Here is a 9,025-nt window from a genome sequence, read left to right as displayed (position 1 = left end):
TCTACTAAAAATACAAAAAATTAGCTGGGTGTGGTGGCGGGCACGTGTAGTCCCAGCTACTTGGGAGGCTGAGGCAGGAGAATGGCATGAACCCAGGAGGCGGAGGTTGCAGTGAACCGAGATCGCGCCACTGCACTCCAGCCTGGGTGACAGAGCGAGACTCCGTCTCAAAAAAAAAAAAAAGTATTGGCATCTATAATCATGACCTGAAGGCCCAGAAGGCATAAAAAAAAAAGAGTCACATATTTGGCCATACAAAACTTAAAATCTCTGAACTAGAAAAGAGAATAAACAAAAGTAAAAGAGAAGCAATTAACTTGGAATTAATATTGACTATAAACACAATAATGAGTTAATCTCCAAAATACGTAATAATTTCCTGTAAATCAATTTTTTAAAAACAGAAAAATGGGCAGAGAACAAAAATAGGCAATTCACAGAAGAAAATAAAATGCCTATATAAAAACACAAGCCAAGCATGCGATGGCACATGCCTGTAGTCCCAGCTACTCTGGAGGCTGAGGCAGGAGGATCACTTGAGCCCAGGAGTTCAAGATCAGCCTGGACAAAATATAGCAGAGCATCCCTCTCTAAAATAAAATAAAATAAAAAAGACACACACTCTACTAATGTAAAGCCTTTGCAAGTTAAAATATGGCACTATTTTAAGCCTATCATATTCAAAAAACACTGAAGATTCCTAATATTCTTGGTGAGAGTGCTCAGAAATGAGTATAGAGCTTAAATTGCTTGTTTTTTAAGGGGAGCTTAGTGGTAGCTATTAAAATGTTGACATACAATTCAGTTACTAGGATTCTAGTTTACAAATATAATTGAACATGTGGGCAAAGCTCTCCAGAAGACATTCACTCATGTGTTGTTTGTAAATATCGGAAATCATCTAGATGACAAGGCAAAGAAGATAGTCCAATAAGTGATGATACCTTCCTCACACATTCACCTTAAGAAGAAAATGATTGCTCTGTAACAACTGACATAGAAAGAAAAGATTTCTAAAAAATAAAAATGCTAGCCAGTCGCAGTGGCTCACACCTATAATCCCAGCACTTTGGGAGGCCGAGGCGGGCGGATCACTTGAGGTCAGGAGTTGGAGACCAGCCTGGCCAACATGGTGAAACCCTATCTCTACTAAAACTACAAAAATTAGCTGGGCATGGTGGCACGCGCCTGCAATTCCAGCTACTCGGGAGGCTGAGGCAGGGGAATCACTTGAACCTGGAAGGCAGAGGTCGCAGTCAGCCAAGATGCACCACTGCACTCCAGCCTGGGCAACAAGAGGGAAAAACTCCGTCTCAAAAGAAAATAAATAAATAAATAAATAAATAAATAAATAAATAAATAAATAAATGAAATAGAAATACAAATAAAAATGCTTACGTGTTTACACATTTGAAACATGCATAGGGTTTTATGCATTTGAAAACGCGTGCACAAGTACATGCAAACAATCTGATATGACTGCCTAGGGTCGGTTCCCTGTGAATAACCTGCAAGGTTCTTCCCTCTGCTCCCCTCTCCATTTTCAAAGAAGCGAGCAGAAGCAGCCCAGGTGTAGCACACAGGGAAACTACGGAGAGGCTTGCCAAGGCGGGACTTTGCCCCGCTTTCTGAATGGGACAGTCCTTGCCGCACGGGTTAGGAGCAGTGTTTGCCCTTTCCAAACTTCAGTGCTGCAGGCGGGCCCTGCACTTCCCCATCCACAGCGCCTGACGGCTTCACAATGCCCCTGGACCACCCACTGCCGCCTCGGAGGCCCACGCCCAAATCCCCTGGCCTGGCCTGGTCCACTGGATCCCGGAAACAGCGTCTGCCTTCACCTTGGCTGCCGCCAGGACAAGGCCTGCTTAGACACGAGTGAGAAAAGTGGGCCTACACCCTCTCCGCCTGGGCCTCCCTCCGCGGTTTAAAACCCATTCAGCTGAGGCCCGAGAACGCCGAGTCTCGCGGTAAACCTGGCGGCGATGAACCTATAATGGTGTATTTCCAGGCAATAATCCCACAAGGAAGAGCTCAGTATCACCTGCATTCCACAGATGCAAACGACGAAGCACAGAAATATTCAGTCCTTTCCCCAAGGCCACAAAGTCTGGCTCCCGTGCACACGTGTCAGCACATCCTCTTCACATCCAAAGGAGGTGGCACAACCCTTTTGTTCTTAAGTGAGTGGAAAGAAAGACTCTGTCAAAGAGAAGGGAATTCTGTGTCCAAGGGTAGTTTCTAAGTTCCAGACGTTTCCTTCCTAGTTCTCCCGTTTGTTGGTTGTGGTGACTGTGGTGGCGGTGGTGTGTGTGTGTGTGTGTGTGTGTGTGTGTTTTGCTTTAACCGCTGAATAGACACTAAAGTGAAAAGGGTCTAAGGCCTGCGAGGCTCTGAAAGTTCCAGAAGCATGCTGCACTGACAACCCAACGATGAGAACACCTAGGGCCGGCACGTGGGCTCACCTCTGCAGCTCTTAGGGGAGGAGTTGTGGTTTCAACCTGACAACTGGAGCCAATCAACACCGGACACGCGGAAGACCCGAGGTCCAAGACCCCCCGGCGACGTTCCCCTCCCTGCTACACTTACCCCCTTGCTTCCAGTCCCCCGCCCCGCCGCCCCTCACGCACAGCCCCCTCCCGGCCCCCCCCCCCCCCCCCCCGCCCCCGGAACGCCGGGCACAAATGGTCCTCAGTTCAGGGGCGGGAAACCTCGAAATTTTTTTTTTTTTACATTTTTTTAAAATTTTAAGTTCCGGGGTACATGTGCAGGATGCGCAAGTTTGTTACATAGGTAAAGGTGTGCCAAGGTGGTTTGCTGCACCTATCAACCTATCACCTAGGTGTTAAGCCCAGCATACATTAGCTGTTTTTCCCTACCCTGCTCCCCACCCCCACCCCGACAGGCCCCAGTGTGTGTCGTTCCCCTCCTTGTGTCCATGTGTTCTCTGAGATTGTTTTCTTTCGTGAGAACAAACCTTGTTGCAGTCTTCTCATATCTCAATGTGAGTGCTGCTGAAAGTGCAGAGTGAACATCTCAGCGGTCTGAGCTTTTGTTCCTGGAGGGGGCAGGGGCGGTGGGGAAAGGAGGAGGGAGTAATTTACTCCATCAGCATTTGCAGCTCTCAGGACCTGGACACTAAGATGTGGCAGCTTTTCACCATCTAAGGGGAATGGGTTTCTCTCGCCCTTGGAAGCTCACCCACCTGTGGCCTGCCTATGGGGCCTGTGCGCTGGGATCCACAGTTAGGCCACCGGATCAGTGTGCCTCAGAGCCTGGGCGACCCCTCGCCCCACACAGGGCGCCCTCCTGGGTCAAGGGCCCCAGCTCTCACTCTCTTTGCTTTAACCATTGAACAGACAATAAAGTGAAATAGACCTGACTAGAGTTTGTTAGATCTGGAAGGCAAAAGGCGAAATTGGGTCTGATAGCACCAGAAGCCCAGCGCCGCGGAAAGGCCACGGCTGGGAGCGTCGAGTAACCGATGATTTCGGTTCAAGCCCCTGGGGTTTACTTACACCCCAGCAGGGAGCAAAGATAACTTGGGGCGGAATCCCAGCGGGAACAAAACATCAGGTCCTCAAGCTTGGCTTCACGTGCCAAGCCAGGGGGCACCCGCCTCCCGCCCTCTCCGCAGAGGCTCGAGTCTGTTCAGGAATCTTCCCGGGGCTACCCTCTGCGCAGCCGGGCGGGCCTCCTCCTCTCCCAGGGGAACCCCCCTTCCAGGACTCTCTTTGGGGAGAGAGGGGCGCGGTCGCCCTCAAGACGGCCATTGCCCCTTCCAATCTGTTCCGCGGAGCTGGAAGCACCAGGCCCGGGAGAGGTTAAGTGTGGTGCCGCCTTCTCTCGCGTCCCCTGGCCGGAAACAGCCCAGAGCGACAGCGGCCTTGCCTCCATGGCCCAGATCTGAGTTCGAGGTCGGACTCTGCCGCGCGTCGGTAACCATGTGATTGGCTCTAGGCCTTGGTTTCCTCAATGTGGGTGATATTGTACCCACCCTACAGGGCGATTCCCAGGAGTCAGTGAGATGCCTGAGGTAAAGGGCTTGGCAGAACGCTGGGCGCTCAGTAAATACACGCGGGCAATCGTTCTCTGCACTAGACTGCACGCTGCTGGAGGACAGTGCCTGGAGGCAGGTGGAAGAGGAATGGCTGACTGAGACTCTCAAGCTCGGGAGCCAGGAGGGAGTGTGGAGCCAAAGATGCGGGCCAGGAGCGGTGGCTCACGCCTGTAATCCCAGCCCCAGCACTTTTGGAGGCCGAGGTTGCAGGATCGCTTGAGCCCAGGAGTTTGGGACCAGCTTGAGCAACATAGTGAGACCCCATCTCTACAAAATAAAAAAATTATCTGGGCATGGTGGCATATGCTTGTGGTCCCAGCTACTCCGGAGGCTGAGGAAGGAGGATCCCTTGAGCCCAGGAATTCGAGGCTGCAGTGAGTTGTGATCGCGCCAGTGCACTCCAACCTGAGTGAGAGAGTGAAGGTCTGACTCTTAAAAAAATAATAATAGGCCTGGCGCGGTGGCTCAGGCCTGTAATCTCAGCACTTTGGGAGGCCAAGGCAGGAGGATCATCTGAGGTCAGGAGTTCGAGACCAGCCTGACCAATATGAAGAAACCTCATCTCTACTAAAAATACCAAAAAAAAAAAAAAAAATAGCAGGGCGTGGTGGCACATGCCTGTAATTCCAGCTACTCGGGAGACTGAGGCAGGAGAATCGCCTCAGTTGCGGAGGCTGCGGTGAGCTGAGATCGCGCCATTGCACTCCAGCCTGAGCAACAAGAGCAAAACACCGTCTCAAAATAATAATAATAATAATAATTTTTAAAATGGTAGAAACCCGAGACAACCTCTGAGCTGGGAAGCCGTGGCAGCAGAGACCAGAGGACCCACCCATTCCCTGCACAGGCCGAGTTTTAGCTCCCCAAGAGTGATCCCATTGTGTCCTCTAGCCAGGTCCATGCAGGAAAAGAAAAAATGTGAAATCCCAGGACGCAGATCCCGAGTCAGGGGTCGCGTCTGCCTGCCGGCCCAAGGGGCTGCGGAGAGCTGATGGCTCCCGGAGTCCCTCGAGGCTGCCTTAGGGGTCGCAGGGAAAATCAGGTTGAGGAGACCAGCAATGCGAAAGGACCCAGCCAGAGTTGTCTCAAGAAGCTGCAATTAGCCAATGAAGTAAGAACAAAAGCACTGCCGGTTTGGTCGCAAAGGCTGAGCTGGGAGGTTCTCATAACCAAATGCCCGCCCTCTTCCAACGTCTTTGAGTTTTAGGACAAACCCCAAAGGGATTCGAAAGCTCAGGTTCCTAGAGCTACTACTTAGGGGACGAAAACACAAAGGTACCGAAACTGGCATTGCCTCTTGGACCAGCGGCCCGGAAACTCCCGTCTCCGGGACCCTCGACGAGACTGTGAGGAGTAGGAGCAGCAGCGCATGCAGCCCTCCCATCCCCCGAGTGAGGAAGGAGAGTGAAAATGGGCCTGGCCCCGCCACGCACTGGGGGCACCCGGGCGCCCACCCCAGCTCCCTGCCGGCAGGAGGCATCCTCTCCCCAGTAATACCCAACTGGGCTGGCTTTCTGTGCAGCGGAGGACGCCCAATAGCCCGGCAGAGCAAAGCGCCCGGCTAGGCGAAGGCTGGAATCCTGCCCCAGGCTAGCGGTGGGGCAAGGGTCTGAGAGCAAAGCGCAGATCTGTCCTCTCCAGTTCGCCGTCTTCTGGAGACCTGGAGCTGTTCAACTAAAGCTTACCATAAATACCCTTGTGATTTGTGCTATGGCAACAGAGAAAGGCGGCTGCCTGGCAAGGGGGGAGGGGCACCCAACTCAAAAGAAGTCGTTTCCGTTCTCGAGCCTCAGTGTCCATCTATACAATGAGAATGATGATTCCATCCCTGCCTGGCGCAGGGGTTGGCGTTAGGCTCCTACGAGGGGAGACGTCGCAGCGCGGCGTCAGCCTGGGACAAGCGATCCAAAGCAGAAGAAAGTCTCAGCGATGGGATTCGAACACGCAAGCACACAGCAGAAACTTCAGGCTCCCCTTATTTACCCCCACCGTTCTCTACGTTCCTGCGGAGCAAAAGAACGCCGAAGTCAGAGAAATCCGAAAACGGAGAAAGGGAAAGAAAGTGCCCTGGGGCAGAAGAGGTAGCTGGCCGCCCTCAAGCACCAGTGTTCTCCCAAACTCGTTTTAAGCCTCCCCTTCACTCCTCTCAGATCACTAAGGAGATGGGCGTCACTCTGACTGTAGACAAAACTGTCAATTCCCTATGCCACTGCTTCCCTGACTTCAGAACAAAGTAAGCAAATCGTTTGGACATTGTGGTGCAGTAATCAGATAATTTGGCTAAACCCAGACTTGTGTTCAAATTATCAGAACTGATACCTCAAGTCTCTACTTGATTCTCCAAATGCAGTTGTGGGTTCTGTCTCCCTTTCCCCCTCCCTCACACTCTTCCCGCTTGCTCATTGCCTCTGGTCTCTTCTTTGCCCCCTCTTTCCCCCATGTACACAATCCTTTGTTTTCCAGATAAAGTGGGACTCCAGTCATTTCCTTCCAGAAAGAAACCATTTTCCAGATCCCAGCTGATCTAGACTTTGGGCTGCTAATTAATGGAAGTTACTGAATAAATAAAATACAACAAATCTGCCATCATGAAAAAGCCTGGGAGAACATATTTAGGGTGGGAACAAAGAACAGAGAGAAGAAGACATGGTGGTTGGATTTTTTTTTTTTTTTTTTTGAGACAGAGTCTCGCTCTGTCACCCAGGCTGCAGTGCAATGGCATGATCTTGGCTCACTGCAACCTCTGCCTCCCCAGCTCAAGCGAATCTCCTGCCTCGGCCTCCCAAGTAGCTTGGATTACAGGCTCCCACCAGCAAACCCGGCTAATTTTTGTATTTTTAATAGAGATGGGGTTTCATTATGTTGGCCAGGCTGGTCTCGAACTCCTGACCTCAGGTGATTTGCCCGCCTTGGCCTCCCAAAGTGCTGGGATTACAGGTGTGAGCCACCGTGCCCAGCAGGCAGTTGGATTTTTAAAATTGTCTTTTTCAGGGAATTTTTTTTCTACATTAGATCAAAGCAGCTACCACTGTGGTGACAGAAAGAGTTGGAATTTGAAGTCAAAACACCAAAAGGCGGGCAGATCACGAGGTCAGGAATTCGAGACCAGCCTGACCAACATGGTGAAACCCCATCTCTACTAAAAATACGAAAATTAGCCGGGGGTGGTGGCGCGCGCCTGTAATCCCAGCTACTTATGAGGCTGAGGCAGGAGAATCGCTTGAACCCAGGAGGTGGAGGTTGCAGTGAGCCAAGATGGTGCCACTGCACTCCAGCCTGGGTGACAGAGTGAGACTCCGTCTCAAAAAAACAAAAACAAACAAAAAAACACCAAAAGGCAATCATGTTTCAATATCAAGAGGTTGGTTTTGCAGCTGAGGCCCACAAAGTAGGCAGAGAGCCGCATAAAGCAATGCAGGTGGGTGGAGGTGAGCTCCACCTCCAACGTTTCTCATAAGCTGGCGCTTTCCATCTAGGGGCCTTCCTTAACCAAAAAAAAGCTGGGAACTAAATCCAGGTAGACTTAAGGGCGCGTTACCTATCTCATTATTTCTCTGTGTGAATGCTGGAGTTTTAATTACACACTTGCTTTTTCTGGGGAAGAAGACCAAAGATCATATTTTTGAAGGTATCAACTTGTTTTCTATCAGACAGTTGTTTTAACAAGTTCTTTCAGCGACATGTTATGTCTTCAGGAAAGGGTGCTTCAGATGGTGCGCACTAGCACAGTTTTGTGGCTTTTAATTACTATTTTGTTCTTTTGGGGGGTTTCAGAGGCTGGCGCCTGGGCGTGATTAGACTGTCTACCCCGCCCCCCGCAACCTCGCACACTGCCCACCAGGTGGCGCCACAAAGCAAGCGCTGCCGCAGGAACTTCGGACTTGGGAGTCCAGCAAGTCGTGCAGTCCAACACCGTCGGGCCAAGGTTTCCAACTACAAGGTTATAGAGACAGAGGAAGTCACCATTTCCGATTTTTTAAAAAACAGAAGGAAAAGAAAAAAATTGCAATGATAGGGTAGAACAGGGTCCTAAAATGCAAAACTGTAAAACAGGATTAAATTCAACAAACCAGATAAAACTTTTTATATTTGTTGTAAATTTACAGAGAAGTGATAAATCTAGTATCTACTTGATAAATCTATAATCTCACCTATTATCCTATTTCCTTTTTCGCAAGAGCATCGAATTTTCAAGGACAACTGGTGAACCTTTCCACCCGAAGGAGGAAGTCCTCGGGATGGCTTTCAGGGTGTCATTTACTTATCAAACGTATATAATTACTCAGAGTCTCGCGAGTCGGGAAAGTACCAGGGAAAGTGGTTTCAAATATACTATTAGCAATAATACCTTTAAGTTTATGTAGCTTCTCTTTCAAGCAACAAGGAAAACCCGTTTCAATATTATATAATTAATTGTCCTAATATCCCTGCGGATTGGTTAGGAAGCGAGCATTACACGTGGTTTGTGGATAATTAAATCAATTGATTACGTCAAGTGCCGAGTGGCTAACAAGAATAAATGCCAGACACTTCGAGGAAAAGTGGAGATAGAGCTGGCTGGACTCTGGGCACTGATGTACTTTAATGTGTTTGAAAACTGACCTCGGACATGAAAGTACGAATCACTGGAACTGGCACTTGCTCACAGAATGGGAGAGGGGACCCCACTTCTTCCTCTGAGGCAAAACGCCAGTCTGTCTCCACGCCTTCTGCCTTCCTACTGCGGGCCACCCTGACTCCTCGCTACCTCGACCCCTCGCCTCGCTGCTCACATTCGGCGGCAGTCTGTTTGCACCTGGGGCCGCTGCAGCCGCAGCCGCAGCCGCAGCCGCAGCCACAGCCACAGCGCCCACCATGTGACGCCCGCCCCCTGGCCGGGCGTTCCCGGGGCTCCGCGGCCGTTTGCTTCTGATTGGCTGTTGCTAGGTGACGTCGCCAGCGCTCACGTGACGAGTGTTAAATGCCCAC

At 50.5% G+C, this 9,025-nt stretch overlaps 1 long non-coding RNA gene across 2 annotated transcripts; it reads right to left on the bottom strand.

The window, feature by feature from the left end:
• Positions 1-1,982: 1,982 nt before the first annotated feature.
• On the bottom strand, positions 1,983-8,940 carry LOC109025924 (uncharacterized). 2 transcript variants are annotated; one of them, XR_002004880.1, is made up of 5 exons: positions 8,660-8,940; positions 7,896-7,990; positions 5,743-6,060; positions 2,975-3,055; positions 1,983-2,175 (listed from the first exon to the last, which is right to left on the bottom strand). It is a non-coding gene; the product is annotated as an uncharacterized lncRNA (long non-coding RNA). The 2 variants fall into 2 exon arrangements; XR_010129507.1 differs by lacking the exons at positions 1,983-2,175; positions 2,975-3,055 and having other exon boundaries at positions 4,803-6,060; positions 8,660-8,918.
• Between the last annotated feature and the right edge of the window lie 85 nt (positions 8,941-9,025).

This window comes from Gorilla gorilla, chromosome 11 (assembly GCF_029281585.2).
Source record: "Gorilla gorilla gorilla isolate KB3781 chromosome 11, NHGRI_mGorGor1-v2.1_pri, whole genome shotgun sequence".
NCBI lineage: Eukaryota > Metazoa > Chordata > Mammalia > Primates > Hominidae > Gorilla > Gorilla gorilla.
The sequence above is the reverse complement of the archived record's forward strand: the minus strand, read 5'-3'. Positions and strand labels throughout refer to the sequence as shown.